At 35.2% G+C, this 23,556-nt stretch overlaps 2 long non-coding RNA genes across 2 annotated transcripts in view; one reads left to right on the top strand and one right to left on the bottom strand.

Moving 5' to 3' along the window:
• Positions 1 to 23,556, top strand: part of LOC138698158 (uncharacterized) — a 210,765-nt gene that overhangs the window by 59,135 nt on the left and 128,074 nt on the right. Inside the window, exon 2 of the long non-coding RNA XR_011331734.1 lies at positions 14,835 to 14,991. This is a non-coding gene — a long non-coding RNA (uncharacterized lncRNA). The remainder of the gene's footprint in view (positions 1 to 14,834; positions 14,992 to 23,556) is intronic.
• The window catches only part of LOC138698157 (uncharacterized), a 257,059-nt gene continuing 241,125 nt past the window's right edge, over positions 7,623 to 23,556 (bottom strand). Inside the window, exons 2-7 of the long non-coding RNA XR_011331733.1 lie at positions 10,424 to 11,072; positions 9,296 to 9,452; positions 8,945 to 9,195; positions 8,556 to 8,681; positions 8,132 to 8,339; positions 7,623 to 7,873 (exon numbers count right to left, since the gene is read on the bottom strand). This is a non-coding gene — a long non-coding RNA (uncharacterized lncRNA). The remainder of the gene's footprint in view (positions 7,874 to 8,131; positions 8,340 to 8,555; positions 8,682 to 8,944; positions 9,196 to 9,295; positions 9,453 to 10,423; positions 11,073 to 23,556) is intronic.

Below are 23,556 nucleotides of genomic sequence, written 5' to 3'. Positions count from 1 at the left end.
TCCCAGCACAGGGTCACGTCATATGAATGGGCTCTCGGTTCTTTTTTGGTAGCTTCATCTGCTCTTTCGTTACCACAAATCCCTGCGTGTCCTGGCAGTTGAACTGTGTTATGTTCAGCCAGCATCATGAGGGACTCGCGGCACTCCAATACCAGTTTTGACTTAACCAAGGGGGCTTCAAGTACCATAAGTGCCTCTTGACTATCTGAGAGTTTAAGAATAAGTCTACGATTATAGCCCTTTCTAATACTTTCCCTGACACTGGCTAAGACAGAAAAAATCTTAGTCTGAAAGACTGTGGAATATTGACCCAACTTAAAAGAAAGCTTGGTGCCATTTCCAAATATTCCAGCACCAGTTCCTGACTTGGTTTTGGAACCATCAGTATACCAGACTGGACCCTTATTGTTTTCAGATTTAACCTGACTTTCTCCTTCACTGCACTCTGGTTAAGTGACAGTGAATTTGTTGTCAAATGAAATCCTTGGTTCCAAGATGTCGGTTCTCATATTGAGAATCCGATAAATATCGCTGTCGTAAGGGAGTCTGAAGTGATCCAAGTGTTCGATATTGAACACCGTTGCTTGGCGATGTATTCTATAGAATGCCGTGAGGGCCTCAGCCTCAACCCAGATGTGTAGTGGTGTGAATTCTATCCGCATTTCCACTGCGGCAGTGGGAGTTGTTCTAAATACTCCTGTTATTGCTATGCAGAACACCCTTTGCAACTTAAGTTCAGTCCTGCAGCTCCTTAATATTTAACTCTTGGCCACCACAAAAGTGCGGCATAAGAGAGTGAAGATCTTATCATAGTCATGTATATCCAGTACATAATCTAAGGTTTTAGATCCCAAGTCTTACCAAGCATTCTTCTACAGGTCCAAAAAAAAAAAAAAAAAAACCTTAGGACTTGGCAATACAGTAATCTAGGTGCTTTTTCCAAGTTAATCTCTTGTCCAAGATGAGTCCTAGATATTTAAGTTATGAAAAGTAGGATATCTTCTCACCAAAAAGAGTATGTTCCTTCAAGTTCCCTATAGGCACTCATTCTAGTGAAAGATACCACTACCGTTTTATTGGGATTAACAGAAAGTCTATTTCTGTTACACCAGGTTTCAATCTTTTTCAGTGCAACTTCGAGCACTTCGAAGACTGTATTAGAGAATTTTCCTTTAACAATCACAGAAATATCATGTGCGAAATCAATAGTAAAATACCCAGCCCCATTGAGTTCCCGCAACAAGGCATCCACAACCAGATTCTAAAGCAGAGGCGAAGAACGCCACCTTGAAGACAGCCCCTCGCCGTAGTCAACTTTAGCGTTTCCCCAAATGGGTTCATGGTAACTTGCCTATTTCCTAGCATAAAATATATACATCTACAGATGAGTGTAGTGGCATTATGCTCTTGAAAGGCGATTGACAATAATTCACGTGTAGTTTTATCAAATGCTCCTTCTATATCTAGAAGTGCACAATTTCCTTAAAAGCCAGCGCTTTCTCAATAAATGTCACAAGATGATGAAGCGCTACTTCTGTAGATTGTGTAAAGGAAAATTCTTCAGTACTTTGTCCCTATAATGTGCCTATCCACTAGTCTCTCGAATGCTTTAAGAAGAAATGAGGAGTGGCTTATTGGACGATATGTCTTGGCCTCGTCGTAGCTAGGTAAAGCAGGTTTCGGTATAAATGTCACTTTGGTCTGTCTCCAAGCCAATGGAACATAAACAAAGGCTAGGCAGACCCTATACATTCTGAAAAGTAAAGACTGCAGTGAATCAATTATCTGTTGCAGGAAAGCAGGTATGATTGAATCTGGACCCATGGATTTATGTGGTTCAAAAGAATTGATGGCCCATCTTACGTCGGCAACAGTGATCACATCTCTGACCAGGTACTAATCCTCTCTGCTCAAACGTAAACAGAGCAGATCTGGTCGCCCCAGATAAGTCAATTGATCACTGTCAACCACTTTAGAGTCCGGAAAATGGATGCTCGCTAGATGAGCAAGCATTTCCATACCGGACTGTGTGTAACTACCATCTTGTAGTTTTATTGTGGTTACTATCTTGTCAGCATATTTAGCCATTAGTTTCACGAGTCTTGCACTACTAGGAATCCCCTCGCAGTGCTCTCTCCAAGTCTGCCCTTTGGCTTTGCGAATAGCTTTGTTGTAACTGATAAGTTCCCTCCGATAGGTGCTCCAATCACCAGTTTTTTTTGCAAGCTTATAAAGCTTCCTTGTTTTGAGTCTAAGTTCGCTTAGCTCTTTAGACCTCCAAAGAACATGCCTTGGTAAGCCAGCAACCTTAGCTTGACAATTATTATGATAGGATAGGAGAATGGACTACTGCAGCTGGTCAACGGCCAACTCCACATCTACTATAGAACGAATGTTCCTAGAGATACCCGATACCAGTGCTATAAGGTCTTTTTTATATCCTATTGGTCACTGGATTAGTGATCTGAGATTAATTCTAAAGTAGATGCACGAAGATCGGACGAGAAGTGTTCGACGATACATACCAGTTTGAAATTAGGTCCTCAGCTAATTTAATCTCTAGTGTCATTTCGATAATTTCACTTCTCTGTGAATTAGCAAAAGTTGGTTCGTTACCTTTCTTAAGAATATTTAGGTCAGTAATTACCAGATATTCCATCAGCCATTCGCCCCTTGTATTGATGTCAGTGCTTCTCCACAGCACATAGTGAGCATTGGCATCAGTCCCTAAGATGATTTCCTTAACCGTTTCGTTGCATTGGGCGATTAATGTCCTCACTACCTCGATGGCGACTTGGGTTCATCATAAGGGAGATACGCAGACGAGAACAGTAAAGTCCTCTTTCTGCCCCCTTCCTTTATGGATGTTTCAATGGTTGTCACATCCCTAGAACATCCCAGCATTAATCCAATTTCTAACATGAAGGCATGTTCTTAGCTTTTCAGTATTGGGAATATAGAGTGTGCCCCCAGTACAGTTAACTCCACTGATAAATCCCTTGTATATCCAAGCTTCCTGAATGAGAGCAACATCAATATTTACCTCAGCTAGCTTCTTGCTCAATGTGGTAAAAGCTGCCTTACAGTGCTGTAAATTAATTTGAATTATTTTCATAATTAACAAATCAAAACACTTACCTTAGACAGCCTCTTGAGTTGAAGTCTCCCCAGGGATTCCAACATCCGTGGACTCCGGAGAATCATTCTTCTCAGCTGCTGCCTCCTGTTCTTTTACTGGGATCGCATATGATTTTAAAAAGACCCCTGTCCACCTCAGTAAAGGCAGCCAGTCCTTTGTCTGTGATAATAGCTGCCCAGTTGAATCAGTCTGCCTGTGAACTAGTTTCCAGTGCTCTGTACAGAGCCCCTGTTTAAGCAGCTCTAGGGTATGCGTTTAAGGAGGACTTTGAGATCACTGATGGTTAGATCCGGGGTACTAAATGCCACCTTAAATGATTTGGGAAAGTCTTTAGCCTCCACCACCTTAAGGACAAAATTGTCCCTGATTTGAACTCCAATTATGTGTCTCGGGAGCAAGTTGCAGGACTCCTAATTCTCACAATGGTAGATCAGGGCCCAATCTTGAAGCGAAAACTACGTGAGGAGTGGTAGAGAATCGCCTGATTGCGCCTCATCTATCCCCCTCAAGATCATCGCTTGAATATGCTTGATGTCATCGACTTCAAGCTTGTCATTAGGATGAGATACCCCAATGATGGCCATTTTGTGTGAAGCCAGAGCTTCCCTATAGGAGACTCCAGGTTCAATACCCCTGTGTCTCTTAATAAGCTTGGCTTTAGCCGAAGATGGTGTGTCTGTGCTGGTCCTAGTTCTTTTCAAAGTCCCTGGGCCAGCTTGGCTTCCACTGCAGCTAGGTTGAGGAGAAAGACACGGTTGCGTAATGCTCCCAGTTCCTTTCTTCTTCTCCCTAACTCTTTTCAGTTTCCTTCTAGCTGCCCCTGATACCTTTTTAGTGCTCAGGTGCAGCCGATTTATAGAAGAGCCAGTGATGCCCATTTCCTTGTTAGGTAATAGGTTCCCTTCAACTGGAGAGTCCCTGTCATCACTTTTTGCTTTGATATCTTCAGGCAGTTCTTCCATTTTGAGCCCACGAGTACCGGGGAAATAAAAGTCACCCAACACAGAGCCCCGATTGTATAGTGAGGATCACGTAAGTTCAGTTCCCAAACAGCAAATATTTCCGCCTTGTCAGTGTTGCCAACTGTTACCAGATATCACCACATGTAGTAAAATCACGATCCTATGTACTGAATGACTTCTTTACCCACCGTACTTTACCTTAATGTTGGAAGGTTATTCTAAATAGTTTCAATAATAATGAGAATAATAATAATGAGAAATGTATTGCTATGTTCTATTCTTTTATGCCTTTACATTATTATTAGTATTAGCATTAATAGGTTACTAGACGTAAATATACAACAAAGTATAGTATATAATATTCAAGAATCAAATCTGTTTCAAGACCAATTAAATTATTGTCACTTCACTTCAAAGATTCCAGCGTACATATACTGTACTTCCTAAAGGTAGATAAATTAATAACCAATTGACTTTTGGTTGGAATTCGAATGAACTTCTGATTATCTTTTGAAATTAGTAAGGAAATGGATAATACAACTAGGCTAAAACTGAAATAATAATAAATCAACTTACAAAAATAATTTTGGTCTTTAAAAGCCATAAGTAAATTTCACTTCTAGATACCTTTTTAAAGATTTCATTTGTTTGTAAATTGCTTAATAATGTTACACTTACACTTATTATTTCTGCAACTCCACGTCTGTCATTGAAAAAATGTATGATACATAACTGTGAAGTCTCTTTTTGGCTCTTGTGTCCTAAATTTAAATAAGAAAAAACAAATGATTCAAGAAATGTGAGCTGGTGAAAATTAAATACTCAATTAATGAAATAATTACTACCAAAAGAGTATTTTATTAATTCTATACAAAAGATGGATTACACAGAACAGATGGCCAGAAATCATAGATTTATACACAACATACAGCATGAAACGATCATCAAAAAATGCTTTTTGTACACAATAACATCTTTCAAACGAAGTGAAATAGCCAATAAGTTCAATAAATATTATGCTAATAAGTAATAACTATAATTAATAATTATCTACAAGCTGTAAAAGGGAATAAAATAGTATATTGTTGAAATTAGGGAGTTATGGTTTATTACGTGTATTTATAATTTTAATTACTTTTTCTACATTTAATTATATTTTAATTTCTATTAGATTAGTTGGTGGTGTGGTTGTTAGTTTTATCTGTGTACGTCAGACTATTAAGGAAAAACTGAAAGAAATATTAAATCTACAATCTACTTTATATAACAATATTTAATCAAGAACTGAATATTACTATTAATTTAATAACATAAGACCCAAAACATCTCCAAGTCCAGACAATACACATGCTGATTTTCTTAAACATGTTGGCAAACAAGCAAACTCACTACTTTTATCTTGTAATCTCATCTAAAATACAATATCTGTCTGGAGAAAATCTATCATAACATCAATTTTGAAAAGCAATTATTCAACTAATATCTTTTCGAGTTATCGACAGATACCACTTACTAGTATGATAGCCAAAATTATGGAAGAGATGATTTCATAGATTGAATTGGTTCCTGGAATCTAGTAACTAACTTTCATCTTATTGAGTTGACTTTAGAGAATTGCATTCAACAAATGGACAGATTTTAAATTTTAGTCAAGATATTAAAGATATTTTAAACAGAAAACAAAACACCTTAACAATTTTAATTTATTTTCAAGGATCATATGGCTCTGTAGATATAAATCACTTAAGAAATTGCAAACTTAGGCTGTCCATGATAAAGTGTTACACTGGGTCAGTGACTTGATTATTTGATTCATTGTCACAAATATGTAAATAGAGACAGATTCATCTGGGCTTCCCACATTGCTGTTTTCAGGAATACATTTTCCAATATTAATGTCGGTGGTCTAACTAAAGAAATAGATCTTATGATAATCTCATCATTTGCAGATAATATGGTTGTCTAGAACAAAAAATCACAGTCCACAAATATTAATAAACTGAGCCAAAATCCCAACAGACTTTTTGACTCTACTTGGAGAACTCAAACTTGCTCAATTAAGGGAAACTTTACTAATAAAACACAATCCCAAGTTATTTCAAAATGAATAGTATATAAGTTAACTTTAACAGATGATGTTAAGAAATGTGATACTTCTCCAGACATTTTAAAAATCATTAGAAACGATAAATGATCTGATCAGTGAGTGACTACATACAGTATTTTTTATAGATGGATCCTGTTTACCAAGCCATAGATGTAGTGGTGTTGTAGTACAATACCAGTATATTCCCTTTTACAGGGAATTATATTCAAACACATGTTTGCCCCATTTTAACCGTGACAACGCTTTTTAGTTTTTTAAACATTCTGGTTATTGTATTGTGTTTGTGTTTAGTGAAAGATTTTAGATAAGGGCGCAAATAGCCATAGTAGCTGACGTGCCCTTTTTAAATGCCACTAACTAACTAACTTCAAACACTGACTAATTTTGATAGTGAAAATTTAGATACACTTTTAAGCTTACAAAATCTCCAGTATCGACTTCATAAATCTGAGAAGGCTGTCATACTATCAGATTCAAAATCAGATATTCTTGCTGCAGTATTGGACGTAACAGCATGAAATCTCAATATTTTACAGTGTTTTAATATTTTAAGCAAAATGGTCGAATTACATCGACGACGGCAAAACTGCCGTGGATTCATGAACTTTATGGAGTGGGAGGTAATGAGGTAGCTGAAAGGTAGCAAAATTACTGTAAGGTTATCTATACCTGCATCTTACCACACTGTTAAAAGAATAACAAGATCAGAACATGACAATGTGGTAACAAAAATCGGAACGATTCTAAAGCAAATGAAAAAATTGCAATAGGCCATCCGGCATCCGCTCCACGATGGAGGAAAATCCTCAGAAGAAACCAACTAATCAGACCAAATGGGGACCCAAACTACCCTCCAGTGCAGCTCTGAATTTGCAGGCCAACGAGTCTACCGACTAAGCTACATTGGTGGCTCCACTAAAAATATGAAGTACATGGCACTCAGATTATTAAATTGACAAACCTAAACAATTATTCATCAGTTAAGCTATAAAATATAATACATAGCAAGCAAGTTAATTCAATTTAAAAGTATAAACAATTCAATCAGTTGAAATATACAGAAATTGATAATAAATATCATGCAAATTACTTCACATTACAAGCATAAACAATTCATCACTTGTGGTATACAGCCTACTATTTAATTTACAGCACATACAATTCATCAGTTAAGCTATAGGCCTACAGTCTACTATTCAATTTACAGCATATATAATTCATCAATTAAGCGAAACAAAAATATAGTACAATACATAGTAAAAATAATACACCTAATTTAATAACTGAACTTCTATGAAAATCTACAGTGGCAGTACTCATATTATCACAGGCCATGATTGTCTCAAATATTTACAAAGAACTGATATTTCAGAATCTCCCCATGCCATTTCTGAAATCTCAATGAAGATATGGATCATTGTCTTGACTGTTTAACTTTACACAGCTTTCAATCATCTGGTTAAATATTGGAGTGCAAGATAACAAATGACATCAACTGCTGAACACTTGGTATCAATCAACCAACAACTTCATTACATTAAAGGGGGAAAAAAAAAACTGAAAGAATTAATTGTATATAGACTCAACACATAAGACAAGGCCGCTTCAGAACAGTAATTGGCAAGGCTCTGTTGTTTTAGGATTCTTATGTAGATTCAATTTCACCTGAAAGAAAAAAGTAGCATCTATAAGTATGCCTAATTATGAGAAATAAGAGAAACGGTTGCAATAGTAGTAGAAGTAGTAGTAGTAATGATAATAATGATAATAATAATAATAATAATAATAATAATAATAATAATAATAATAATAATGACTGTAAAGTATGGAAATTAATATTGCAATGTAATATCAAAAGGTGATTTCACACCATCAACTCTTATCATTTAGTACAACAAATCTATTATATTCAGTTGCAATCACCAGTAGCTGTTCTTTCCTCCATTTTGTTGTTGGCTGATTTTTCACAAGTCTGCTATGATATGCAGCACTATCCATGACAATAATGCATTGCCCTAATGTTCTCAGGTCAACAACTGTGTTTGCACCCACTTCTCAACTACAGGGCTATTCATAGCACTATGGTGGTCCTGACTTTTCTTTCAATTGCATGAAAAAATTAAATCAGCACCTGCAATAAAAATTATACCTGGGCATATAATTACGTCACATGAATTCACAGCATTTAAATAAAGAAAATAAAACATAACATAACATGACATGAGATCCTCTTTGGTGAAAGGCTTTCCCACGTTTTTATTTAGTCACCAATTTTTATATTTTTGTACCCTGATTAAAAAAATTACTCTTGCCAAATTTATGTAAAATATAAATCAATATAACTTACCAAGTATAAATCCACCTTTCGTTCTGGCATCTAATCTTCCACCCTCATTTGTTGGTCTACGAATAACACCATTCATGTCACTGGAAACTTCACCTGGTTTATTTCATGAATAAGTGGGTGATCCTACTTAAAAAAAACAGAGAGAGAAAAGCAATTCACATTGACACTCTAAGAGACACAAAAATTTTAAAGACAGGAAAACCATTCAAGAATTTTATAACTAACCTCTAGTTATAATATGAAACTATTAATTGCAAAACATGTTGTTCCCACCTGAATTCATTACTAGTAGCCTATATTAATTGCAATTTCATATTCCACATAAGTGTTAACCTATTTGTTAGTAAAAAATTCAATTACTCAATGTCTCACAATACAGTGAAATTTACCATTCATAAAAATCCAAGTCTCATCAAAGAATACTATGGGTTTAGGGTTCTCACGCTCCACATTTCTTATATATTCTCTTAAAAACGAATAACATCACTTTCTCGTACATGTGTATAAGGATCCCCTTTGCTCCATAGAAATTTAATCTCTTTCAAATTTTTTTTCACCGATGATAAGGATACTCTAAATAAATATGTTTCATAATCATCATTCATATGTTCCAGAACTTTTGCTGCTGTTAGTACTTCCCCTGTAACAGTAAATGAAAATTATGCCATATTTTTATACATATGACTAATATCAGAATTACATTGCATAAATCAACACAATAATTCCTGTAACTTCCCTACCTTTATGTAACTTGTCATAAATAAATCTCGCAATTGCATCTTTCGTAAAATCATCAGCATCAGTCACTGGATGTTTACGTAGTCTATGTTTTCCTGGTGTCACAAGTGGGGTCCCCTTCTGTGAATTTATCACTTTCGTGGCTGTAGTAAAGCCAAGCTGTAATAACAAACAATAACATAACACTTCTAAAAATTGTTATATCATAAAATTCATGCATGATACCAAGATTTACAGCTATATGAATAGAAAATGATCAACATGTTAGGTTGGGTCTACGATAGGTTTAAGTAGGCTAATATTTAGGTAATTCTCCAGAAAAGCTACATCAAAGAAGGCATAATTTTATTTTGTTTAATTGATTTCTGTGATATTTACATAGTGATGAACACGTGGTTTTAGTGCAGAGCCACAAATACTTTCAGCACAAAAATCCTTTGACACTTACCTGTATATTCTAATGCATTGTTGTAGTCCCTCCCTCAAACTTGTTACTAATTACCAATAGGCCTATAACATGCGAGAGGTCCAGGACGAAGAGAAATGGTTAGTTTCCCAGTAGTGAGTCCTCGTCCTCTCGAGTGTTATATCTTAACAATGTACTTTGGGTGGGGTAGCTTTTCTGAAGAAACACCATATTTAATATTACTTAGACCAGTCATGAATAAATTATTCAGCCAGTGTCAACGTTCTTATGCTTTATAGATTATGTTATATAGTTATTATATAAAACTGAATTATTTTTAAGCACCATAACAGGCCAACATTCATGTAATATTTGCTGCAATATCAAGTTAATAATTACAATATGACTTGTATTTTCTTCGGCCGATGTGGCATGTAAATTGTGATCTGAACGGTTAATTTAATACCAAAAGAGAAAACTGGAAATTTACTTTCATGCTGTTTGATTATTTGTTCGTCTAATTTGTAAATGTATTTAAGCTATCACCTACTGCAGTATTACAGTATCTTAAATGTATTTAGTTTGGCAATATGAAAATCACTGGCTTGATTAAACATCTAGGCCTAACCTAAAAATTTGTTTTGTTTGACCACAATCATGAAATTATTAGTGCAAACTCCTAAAATTGAATACCACTTTGAAATGTATGCTTAAGAATACTTACTCCTAATAATTTTGCTATTCTGGTTGTAATTGCTGTCTCCGTTAGCATAATTCCTTCTTCATTATCTTCTTTCTTCAACTCATTATACACGTGAACTACAGATTTCTGAAGCGTACTCTGAATGCCACACATTTTCTTCCTTGGAGGAGTCACTGTAACACTATTTCATTTTTTTGACATAGTAATAAAAATCTAAACACGAAAGAAATTCATTAAAATTTGAAATACGTGCATTATCACGCCCAAGTATATTATATTTATTCGTACTTATCTGACTATTCTTGAATTATAACCACAACGCAACTCATAAAATAACTATTATGTATTAATATTAATACTAATATTAATTAATTATTAATAAGTTCGAATTTCACTATCTTCCAGTAACCTGCTGAGAAATCTAATACAATTTTAATTTCATGGAACTCCAGTACCGGCAAATATTGTCGATATTTTCCTCTGCTGCCAACATACCTGTTACAAAATCACTACCATTTATAGTATTTGTCAGTATCGAAATTCGAAACGAAGTTGGCAAAAGAAAATTCAACCTTCAAACTAGAAAATCACCATAATCCACTAGCATTTGTAGTAATGGGGGAAAAATGGTTAGGTTTCACCCTTAGGGTATCAAGTTACCTGGTCTTCCCTAATATTGGGAAGGCTAGATGCTGCAGGATTTCGCCTGGTGCATTGCAGAGATCGTTAGGAACACTGTTACTTTACTACTCCAGTGCTATACAGCCCTCGGCACGATTCGTATACACCTTCGCTTGAGTAGACTAGAGCCCATATATATATATATATATACAGTAACGGTGCTCCAGCTGGGAGACCCGCTGAAGTCCTCCAACTGGGAGTCCCTTTGGGTTGGATTTTGGATGGTAAGCCTCATCTTTGTCTGGTATCTCCACCGTGACCTCTCTGGTATGAGTGACTCTGCCAGTACAGCTACAGGTTTCATTGGATACACACAAGCCCCCCTCCACCAACTTCAAGGTCATGCGGCTTGTAGGGGGGGGACAGTGAGTGTTATTCAATTGAAGACTCAAATTCTGAAAATCGAGCTTTCAGGTATAACTCCCTGTAAAGTTGATTTGTATAATTTCGAGTGAAAAATTGTTCCGAGGCCGGGTATCGAACCCGGGACCTTTGGTTAAACGTACAAAAGTTCTACCAACTGAGCTACCCGGGAACTCTACCAGACACCAATCCAATTTTTTTTTCGACTCAAATTCTATCAGTGAAAGAGATGAATAATTGCTGATTGGTCAGTTTCATTTCATATAACGGGAGTGCATTGACGCGAAAGAGCATAACCTGATAGACTTTTCTAAACGAACTTCGGTTCCAGGAAATTACGTAAAATCTTCTTCTGTCCCCTTCTAAGATCAATATGGAACGAACTTGCTAGATCAGTGTTTGTCTGTTAAAGATTTTTATTTATTTATTTATTTGTTTATTTTTATTTTTTATAGCATTCAGAACATATGAAGGGTACACGGGAATAACGAACAATGTCCATCAAAAATCGAAATTGAGTTAATAGTGCCATCTGATAGTAGAAGGGGAGTACTTTAATGTGGTTGCATTGGTTTTATGTAAGAACGAAAATTGTCCTCTGTATTCTGCGTTAAAGTTTCTGTTTACTTTGGAAGAATGAACAATGTCACATCCATCCCAAGAAAGAACGAACAATGTCCATTTTAAACACAGAAACTAATCCAGACAGCTTTTACAAACTTGATCTTAGAGTCATAGCACATTGCTGGTTAGTTTTTTTTACATATACCAATACGATCTGTATTATACAATAATAATATTATTAAATGACTGTATGATGTTTAGCTGTTATTCCATGTGACAATAAATTCTATTAATTTTCATTAGAACTACTTGTGAGCATAATACAAACAGCTGTACTATTCCAGTGTTCAGATGTCTGTGGTAGGGTATTGATTATTTCCTTGATTATACTTTTATGGTACATATTGTAGTGTTTGTGGTTAGTGCAGTTTATTTTTATAATGTCTGACGTTAGAGAAAATTAATTAACCGGACCCATTCCATGTTCTGTAAATTCAAGGAAGAGAAAAGTTACAGGACGTGTTACAGATGCATAAAAAAATTCGTGCTAAGAGTTATATTATGGGAGAAGACTGTAAATATTCTCGTTTTCCGTGTTTTCAGAAAATAAGCCAAAGTGAAAGAAGCGATCTTATTAAACATTTCAATGAATTAGCATCATATGACACTCAAAATGCTCACCTTTCAGTACTTCCTGTGCAAAGAAGAAGATCCAGAAAAACACAAGCCGAAGCTGATTTTCGTAATTTTTCTTATATATATAAAATGCGAATAAACAAAGATGGGCAAAATACTGATGTTCCCGTTTATAAAGCAATTGCTCTACATGGAGTAACAGGCAGACGTTTAGTCACTTTGAAAACGTCATTGGCTACTACTGGAAAAGCCCATACAGAAACAAGAGTTAAACATGGAAACAGGGCTCACCAAATGAAAGGAGAGATTTTATCTAAAATTTGTCAGCACATTCAGTCACTTAGAGGTCAGAAAGTCCACTAATCTCGTCACAATAGCCGAAGGTAGTATCTTCCAGAGCACTTGAATATTTCTAAGCTGCTTAAGTTACACTTAGAAAAATTTCTTGTGAACCCTGTGACTTACGAGCAATACAGAGTAATTTTTGTCACTAAATACATCATTAGCTGACATTTCATACATTAAATCAGAAATTTCCAATGAAAAAGATGCAAGTAAATTAGATAATTTTGAGAAGGAGAATCAAATTTGATTTGAAAGAATGAATTACACAAGAGAAAAGGACATAAGTTCTATGAAGTAAAACAGGCTGCACGTCTAAAATCCAGGAAGTCAGAGTATAAAGAGGCTATCTGCATGGATTTCCAAAAGAAATACCAGTTCCAAACTTTTCAACTATTGAGGGCTATTATCGTCGACAGCTGCCCTTTTATTCTTGTAACATACATACGCTGTCAACAGGAAGACATGTATGACCAAAATATTTAAAGTATAGGCTCTGAGGAAGTTTGCTCTATGTTATAGCACCACTGTATGAATATTGTACCAAGCTGCGTTGGTGAACTCCGTATCTTCTACGAGTCTTGTTCCGGACAAAATAGGAACTTTACGGTATTTAGATTTTGTCTTTATGTAGTACATACTAAGAAGAGGTTTGATGCTCAGTGGATCACATTTCCCACTCGAGGTCACTCGTACATGGAATGTGACAAAAACATGGGACTTGTCAATCAGAGAGCAAGATGTGAAGTACCCGATGACAGAAGGCAAGAGATTGCGAATTCTAGGAGGAAACCAAACCATTCATCATTGTAAATTGTAAACAGCTACACGGCAATGTACAAGGAATTATAAATTTTGAAAAATGTTTGTTCTCCAACTGCTAGAGAATATTTCAGTCTTTCTCCCACCAATGACGAGTCACAAGAAGTCAATAACAGTGAATGAGACGATTTTATATTTCAATATATTCATTCACAATGGAAAATTCAGTGCAATTAGATTAGTTTGTAGATTTGTTTTTCAATAATTGTTTGGAACAATGAACACTCAAAGATAAAAATATTTATAATGGGTCAACAATATTTATAACCTTTAAAAAGGATACCCTACACGAAAGTAAACATGTGCTACATTGTTTGAAAATATTATGCCTGATTCTATTCCCAACAAATATTCAATTAAATTGTGACATTGTTCGTTCTTCCCATTTATAAAACGTAGCAAAGTAGACTTTTTGCAGTTTTGCATTGTTGTAATTCATGAAATCAAAACAATATTTTGTCACATATTTGCTTTATAATGGTACATTCTTGTGTGATAAAAAATAAAAATAAGTTAACAATAAACTAAACATTTCAAGTCCTCAAACTTTAAATTTCATTTATCTCAAAATTATTCTGAATGGACATTGTTCGTTATTCCCGTGTACCCTTCATATGTTATTTCTCATCTTTTCATGACGTGTCGAAGACCCTCTGTGGTTTACTCATTCAACTATTACAGAATCTCAAGGATTGATAGTTGATGTCCTAGAAATTTGAGGAAAACAAAGCAACTGTAGTTTAAGGTTTCGCCGATATTTGTGCTCCCATATCGGGTAACTTTCACACTATTCTAATAACATCTTTCCTCTTGTATATCGATGTATATTCTAGTAACTTATTTATTTACTTACAAACAGCCTAATAACTTCCTACCTAGCTAATTAAGTAAGTAACTTAATGAACTAACCAAGAAATCAAGTACGTTAAGTAAGCTTTTGCCAGGAAGAGTATCTATAGTTATAAACTCACAGAATAAACTTCGCACATGTATTTGTTTAATATGTTGTTTTATTCTCTTATAGATACGCAACTTGAGCTTTTCCTGCATAGCTGCAAATGCAGCCTTGAATTCACTAAGACTACTATTGAGGCGTACTACACCGTGAGGACCTCAACTCCAGAATTTTTCAGTGATCGAGATCTTCACATCCCTGAGTTACAACAGATTAAAAGCGTTACGTAAGCACACAGTTTAGGCAATTTATATTCCTAGATAACATTTATTCCAGCTGTGATGAAACACAATGATGGCAGGTAAGAAATTATTAAAATAACTTACACCATGAAATTAATGGCTCTGTTAACTTATAAAATACTAATTGCTAAGCCTCTACATAACATCTAATTTCAATATCCAAATGATATCTTGCATGGAGTGGCCTTGAGGAATCTGGGACATTGGTGTCTCTGAGTGGGACATGTGTGTCCCAGTGGTAGGTTTTGAAAGAAATCGGCTCTCATTGTATTTATTACAAATTGTAGTACAACTGAATGCATAAATATAGCTAATTTATAATCAAATGTAGTAAATGACATATAATATTAGAACTAGCATACTTATTACAAGGATATCTCGCAGTCAGATCATGTGTGATAAGAAACAACACAATTCTTACATAGGGGAAGCTTGCACATTGTACACAAAGTTTTACTTCTTGTTTCCTTTTTTTGTGCTTTGAGCATCTCATGCATCGCCTTCTAGTCTTGCCTTTCACCGGTAAGTGATCTCCGACATTCAACATCAGCAGGGAACGGATTTATATGGACTAAAAATATATGAAATATGTAAATATATATGTAGTTATTTTTACCAAAATATGGAATTAAATATGGATTTTTACCAAAATATGGAATTAAATATGGACTTAAAATTATAAAAAAATGACTATGTACGTTAAATATTGGTACATTTTAATCAAACTAAACAAAAAATATAATGGACGTACCTTATCTTCCAATGTAGTTTCAACAAAACACAATTTTTATTGTCTGTTACCATAACAATAGGTTACAAACATTTCTTTCAAGTGCTGAAAAGTGAATCTTCTTCTATTGTCTCTGAGGATAGATTTATACTGACTAAAAGAGCGTTCGACGTCACAAGAAGTAACTGGTACATAATTCAATTTCACAATGTCTGCTGGGGATAAGTCCAAGTTAATCTTCACTGTTGATTCACCACTCATCACAGCAACAACCTTTTGTAGTTCTTCATATCCAGGGTTTTTTGAAAGTACAGTGTCCACCTTAGCTCTTACTGCATCTGCAACTTTACCTCTACCACGATTCAGTTGTTCCACAGTACTATTTATAATTTCAAAACTTTCAGATAGTGAAAGGTGCCTATTTTGGAGACTTTTGAGCGTTTTTATGATGCATGAAAATGTATGCTGAATGTGAGCTAAGTCATTCTTCACACTTATGTCACAGGTAACTGTTTTCGCAGTATCAATTGAGACTGCATCTTCAGAGTCCAATGCAAGGAGAACATTGTTAATAGAGTCTATATGTTCGGCATAATATTCAACTGCTTCTAGCCATGTACCCCATCTAGTTAAAATTGGCTTTGGTGGCAATGGAATTTCAGGGTACATTTCTTTCAACACGTTAACTCTACTGGGAGCTTTGAGAAATACTTTTTTCACTGATGAAATCAACAAATCTACTTTAGGGAAATTGTCTCTGACCACTTCTGCCACACGATGAAATGCATGCGCCACACAAGTAAAATGAGTCAATTTAGGATATACAACAGATAATGCTTGTCCAGCTTTGACCATATAAGGGGCAGCATCGCTAATAAAGAATAACACATTATCGTACATAATACCCTTTGGCCACAGGATACCCATAGCTTCGTTGAACAGTTTAACTATAGTTTTGTTATTGCACTTTTCTAGAACATCACAATGTAAAAGAATTCGTTCAGAATATTGTTCACTTAACAAACCGATAACTACATTACCAACAAGTCTACCTTCTTTGTCGGGAGTCTCATCAATGGAAACCCAAATTGAACTATCTTTAATTTCATCTCTTATCTTCTGTATTGTCTCATCGTAGATGGATGGAGCATACGTCTTCCTAAGTGTTGACTCATCCGGGATTGTATGTTGAGTATATTTTTCAAGGAATTCCCTGAAGACCTTATTCTTTAGTTTGTAGAGAGGAATATCAGCAGAGATGAGAGAACGGCACAGGTCGATGTTAAACTCAGATCTTACATTCGATGTTGTTGGTTGTGTTAAAAACAATTGTCTCTGCTTGGAATTTAGTTGTTTGTTGGCCTGATGTTTACTAGTTGTAATGTGTTGTTGCACCAGGAACTTTTGTGTAGATGATACTGCACACTGACACAAATTACAAAATAATATTTTATTGTCAGTTGATAAACCATCTTCTTTAAATTCTGAAATGTAACTTGTTAGTTTTGATTTTAAATTGACTGAATGACGTACTTTTGGCATATTTACCGTCTTTATAGTATGATTTACAAAACTGAACCTATGTGTACTCTGACTGGCATTTAACTGTTGAGCTGCACAACTGAAGTCTGTTAAAAATTTTAAATTAAATTAATACAGTTTTGTAACTTACTTTCCCATTGTTGATAGGACTGCTAATTTTCAAATAACTCTGATGTTAAAGGGATTACTGAACATGTGTTTAAATCTCTATTGTTGAAATGTATTTTTAAAAGTTAATGGAATTTTGTTTTGTTTTATTGTTAAACCTAATATAATATGGACTGTTTTATATGAAATATGGAAAATATATGGAAATTAACGAAAATATGTAATAAACTCTAAAATATGGAAAAATATGGAAAATAAAAGTAGGATTTTTCAACCCTACACATTGTGAAACATAAAGATAATGCAAAATATAAATTATATTAGCTTTATAAGTAAATATGTATTTACATATAAATCCTTTCCCTGAACATCAGTTTTCAAGCCGACGTTGGACGATCAGATGTCCTCTTCCTTTTCACTGCTGCATATATTTTGTCAACAGACATCATTTGCTCACCAAGAGGAATAAGGTATTCCAGCAACTGAATTTTTTTGCGTTTGGTCTCCTGTTATAGGATCCAAGAATTCACAACGGACATAATAAGAACATTGAAGAAGACTTTTCTCCACCATTTTTGCGATTTCCTGTTGAAATCGTATGTGCCAACTTTCTAATCTGAGAGAGCAACACCTCCCATAATTTCATTATAGAATGCAATTGATTCTGGACAGGGTATGTCATTTGTACTTCCATCTTTCTTCTTTCGTAGTACTTGGATGTAATTAGCTCTATGACAATTGCTGAGCACCAGAACTTCTTTTGAATAATTCCATCTTGCAACATTAGTTCCAGAAGTGTTTGCCATGTACTGATATTGACCTCTTTCCAACTTTCCATCAAATTTTGGCATGTTTCTTCTGTTAGATGTCGCAACTGCAGCGTACTGTATAGTGTCTACACGTCTGACAAACGTAAACTATCAAATGCCAGCGTGATGTCACTTCTCCTTACCAATTCCACAAGTTTTAGCACTACTCGTTCTCCAACCGTTTTCTTTGATCATTTTTTTCCTCCAAATCTTTTCCGTAATACACATATCAATCATATACATAACCAGATTTTAATCACACTGCACTCAGATTTTTATTCCACGTTTTATCGGTTTCATCGATAGGTACTGCTTGAGGCTTGACCGTCCCTTGAATTTAGTCATGGACTCATCAGTGATTTGAAAATGACTATCTTCTCTATAATAATCCGTGGCGCTACAGCCCATGAAGGGCCTAGACCGACCATCCGGCTGCTGGCTTCACGCCTACATGCCGAAGTAGAGGTGGACGATCATCCAACCAGAATAGATGTATCGTGTGGTTAGCATGATGATTCCCTCAGACGTTATAGCTGGCATTCGCAACCAGATTTCGCTACCTATCGTAGCTCCCCATGTGCATCACGATGCTGGGTGGGCACCGGTCCCATACACTGGCCGAAATTTCATGAGAAATTTCTTCCACCATGAGGACTCGAACCAGCGCGCATTCCGTAAAGCGAGTCCTAGGCAGGATGCCTTAGACCACGATGCCACGGCGCGGGACTACTATCTTCTCTAGCTTTCTGAAAAGATTTCTTCAAGCAGCAAATTACATCATCTATGTAATAGGTTTTTGAAGATGATTCCCCTTTGTCAGGATTTGCGAAATACAATATCGAGAGCAACAACTGACATCTGTTTCGAGAAATATAATTTATTATAGCCTCATTTCCTAAGGATGAACGGGTTGACCAGTAGTCTGTAAAATTAGGAACTCTGTTGTAGAACATCACTGATGTTAGTCTAACACAAGCAATATTTCTGAGTGGTCAGTGTCTGGTATATTTATTTTCTTCTCGCTTCTCAGTATACCTAACCTTATATTTGTACACTGAGCAATACACATAAGGAGTCTGTAAGGAAAAATCTGTAACCAGACATCAAGATAATCGGATGATCTGTTTATACTTTGTTTTAGTATTACTGGAGTCCCATCCACACTAACTTTTAGTCTAGGTTGGTATTGTGCACTCAGAGGTGACCAAAAAATTGTGGTATCTTAAGGGGACATAGTATTAGAATTTTTATCACGGTTATCAATATTATTATTATCACCATTATTATCGTTATCATCACTATTATAATCATTATCACAGTTACCATTAGAAGCTTCTACATTATCTCCAATGTAATTGTTGTTCTCTTCTACTTCTGAAGTAGAGTCTTCATCATCTGAACTCCATGAATCATTGTCATTAGGCGTGTAATCTGCATCCACAACTTCATCATCAGAACTGAAGTTACAATCTGACACCGGGTCGTCTACAGTTTTCTCCAAATATGGTATTAGTTGTTCATTGCTGCGAAAGACATTCTGCTTGCTAGCATTCTTCTTGCCAACATTCTCCTGACGAAAGACATTTTAATTTCGGCGTTTTTTTGCGTCGATCTTAGCTAAAATAAATATACTCTATACTGAACAACAGGTTATTAAATACCGCTGGGAGAATATGTCCCAACAAATAACTCCAACGGGTTGTATGCGTCCCACTGAAAAAAAAAAAAAAAACTATATTACATGCTTCGTACCTGACATAAAACGATGTAAGATGCATAAAACTGATGTGCATTATCACTAGAAGCAAATGCACTGACAACTAAACAAAGAAAATAATGCACGTTCCATAATTTCGCGGGAAAATATAGAAGCGCGCATAATTCTCTTATGTTAAGAGGCTATAACCTCTAAAACTGAAGTCCACAGCCATCTATTGAAAACTTGTGGAACTTCGACAACTAAAAAAGTTATGTATAACCAGTGGGACAGAGTTCTGCTCTGTCAGAAATAAATTTTGTCCCTGCAGTGAAGTTGGAACACCTTGCGGGACATATATAGCCCAATAGTAGTGAAAGGGTAAATACTTATTCCAAGGTCTGTGTTTGTGGTTACTGAACACAACATCGAGGCATTTTGATTAGACGAGTATATACACTTACGTATAAAAATAATATAACACAAACAGGATGGCCGTGAAAAACTCAACTGACCCGCGATCGCTCGCGCTGTTAGAAAAAATTTAGCAACCTTTATTTTTCTGTCATTACTGCATTATTGTTGCTGCTACTCCAACAATGCCTTCTTCCATACCTCTATTTTCATTGTTGCGATTATCTTACCAATATTTAATAACAAGCATGTTAGTGATAAGTTGATTGCATGTACCGGTACTTTGACACTGAAATTGGTCGCTGTTCGGAGATTACCTCACCTCGGAATAGCTCGAGAATCATCGTGTGCGTTTCATATAGGCTACAGATATTTGAAATTCACGCTGCAGGACAGCGAACATTTTCCGTGTCCAATGGGTGTACATCATTAGAAACATAGATACAATAACGTAAAACTTCTTGTGTCTGTAATATATCTTTTAATGTAATATGTAAAAAAGAAACGACAAAATGAAGTTTGTTAGATAAATCTAACAAAACAGTTGTCGTGTGACAACAATTGGCGCAAGTGATCCCAGGTGGCGTTGCAATCAGCAGTGGATGCATCTCAGCTAACCTTTGGAGAGATGACGTCACCACGTTAATTGGTGTAGCAGTTAAAAAAAAAATCTTTATTTTTAGTACCTCTTTCATTTTAAGTTAAGAGGATCTTTAAATAAAAAGCATTTGCTGTTATTTAATATTTCACTATATAGGCCCCTACTTTTTTTTTGTAGACTTGTAACACCAAATAGCAATGTTTTAATTCTCTGCCTATCTCCTAACGGATAAAATATAATCTTCAGAGCAACTGACTTCAACTGACGGATCAGAGCATGTTTAAAGAGTTGATGGATTCATGTCTAACACACTCGACGAAAAAGCTTTCGCGTGTTCTTTTACATTCTTTTCTAAATAATGTAGTAGTTTATGTTACTTCGTGGAATTTTAAATGAAGGAATAGTATGACTACTGGGAATATACATTCCAGGTACAACGTATGAGCCCCACAATCAAGCACTACCAGTGTTTGGATTGAATCTGTGGCAGATGGCCTGTGTGACGTCGTCATTACAAGATGGCTGACATTATACAGTTATCTGTTTTTCTATATAACTTGTTTCAGATAGGTTGTACCACATTGTTCTAGTGAACATTTTTGTTCCCATTACATAAAGAATAAAAAAGGTTAATATACATTTTTATATCTTTTACCGTTTCTTCGATATCCCTTAATGTGTAAGAATTAATTTAATAATCGTGAAATAATTGCTTCTTTTATCTGTAAAAATAGCTGATTGTTATTTTTTTACCAAAATGCGTGTTAAATAATTTTAAATAATTGTCTTCTTAGTCATTGTTATCACAAATGTCTTCATCGCCACAGCACATACACAGTCATGTGTACTTTAGACTTTTTTTTTTCGCTGTTATTTATACTCGCTTTAACATTTTTGGTCATATCGCGAGTTAATCTTTGGTTAAAATCCGAAGGCCTGTGTACTATTGTTGAGACTGGTTCTATTGCTGTGAACTAGATAGCGACTGTAAATATATTACTGATTAGTTATGAATATGATTTCGGTGATGAATGAGGCCGGTGATTTTCAGGGATGTTGTGGCCCGAATTTCCTGGAATTTGCCTTACGGTTGAGGAAAAAGCCTGAAAAACCTCAACCAGGAAATTCAACCCAGCCGGGAATCGAACCCGGGCCCTCTGCGTAAGAGACCAGCATGCTGACCCCTACACCACAGAGGTGGTCACCTTAGACTTTTGCAATTTACGGCACGCCGTATTTTGTCATAACCACAAAGTAGTCCAGGGACGTAGCGTCCATGGATGTGGTCGAAGCATAGCTTCTCCTTCTATTTTAAGAGAAATATCTTTTTCTATTTGTACAGGGAAAAAAACTTTATTATGTGTTGTTTCTTATTTAATTTCCTGTTTATAAGATGTTTCGACTCTGGATGAATTTGAACGCGCGAGTCGACGTGAGGTGTTATCAGGCTCCATAAGTCGTGACGTCACTCGTTGCTAAGAAGCCATCTTTCTCTTTAAATAACTCGTTGCTAAGGAGAGTGTCAAATATATTCATATATTTTATCATTCCGTGTATTGTATTATTACGTTATTTTATGTTATTCCTTGTTTTTTTTTTTTAACATTAACCGTCCGTGACACGCTTGCTTGGTCGTAATGCAACTATACGCGTGAACTGCGTTTGAAGGCATGCATTTTATTCTTAAGTAGCCTACGTAGGCTATACTTCGTATTCTTGTTTATTTGAATTCAGTCATCGAACGTTTACCAAAAAAAAATCCCACAACATTTGAAATAGCATAAAATAAACATAATTTTAATATGACCTTCATGTTATAAAACATACTTGTAACATATATCTCAATAGGCTATACGTTATAAAATAACAAATTGATAATGCGTATGACAAAATACAATTAAAATCAACTACTGGCATATGCAGCAAATACTGCAGACTAAATTAATTAGAAGTTTAAATAATCATTTTCAGATTTATTATCCAGTCAGAATACAAGATATTTTCCTTAATAATGAAACATAGCTACTCCACGAAAGATGTAGCATTGGAAGTAACGTAATAACACAATGAAGTAGTGTAATCTTGTCAAAAAATTTCTCTTTTTAAAACTTTCCTCTGAATAAATTTGATGTCAAATGCTTTTTCTTGGACATATCAATCTTCATTTTTTTTTTTTTTTTTTTTTTTTTTTTTAGTTTCAATGCGAAAACACAAGTAACAATGTCAAGGCGAGCGGTTTTTTTTTCTTCATGTGGGAGTAAAGTAATATTAATACATAGCTATTTCAGTTCATTGTGGATTGTTGGCAAGAATATGACATTTTTGAGTGTATTAGATATCAGTAAATGCTAGACATCATTTTGACCACGTTGAAACGTTAGTATAATAATATGAACAATTAATGGCGTATTTTATTGACAGTAAGTTCGTAATGAATTTTATTGTTACTCGCTGAAGATCATAGATGTAAATTATTTATTTATTATCCCACGTATTTTCAACAGTAGAAGTTGTTGTGAGAATCCATTGTTGACATATTGTAAATAAGACGAATGTTATAGCTGAGTTGTAGAATCATATAATAGGCCTAGACATTCTAAGTAAAATTATTCATAGAAAATCATTTAGCTGTTTCAGCTTTCTGTTCGT

Source organism: Periplaneta americana, chromosome 4, assembly GCF_040183065.1.
Source record: "Periplaneta americana isolate PAMFEO1 chromosome 4, P.americana_PAMFEO1_priV1, whole genome shotgun sequence".
Taxonomy (NCBI): Eukaryota; Metazoa; Arthropoda; class Insecta; order Blattodea; family Blattidae; genus Periplaneta; species Periplaneta americana.
This window is presented reverse-complemented; position numbering and strand designations above follow the sequence as displayed.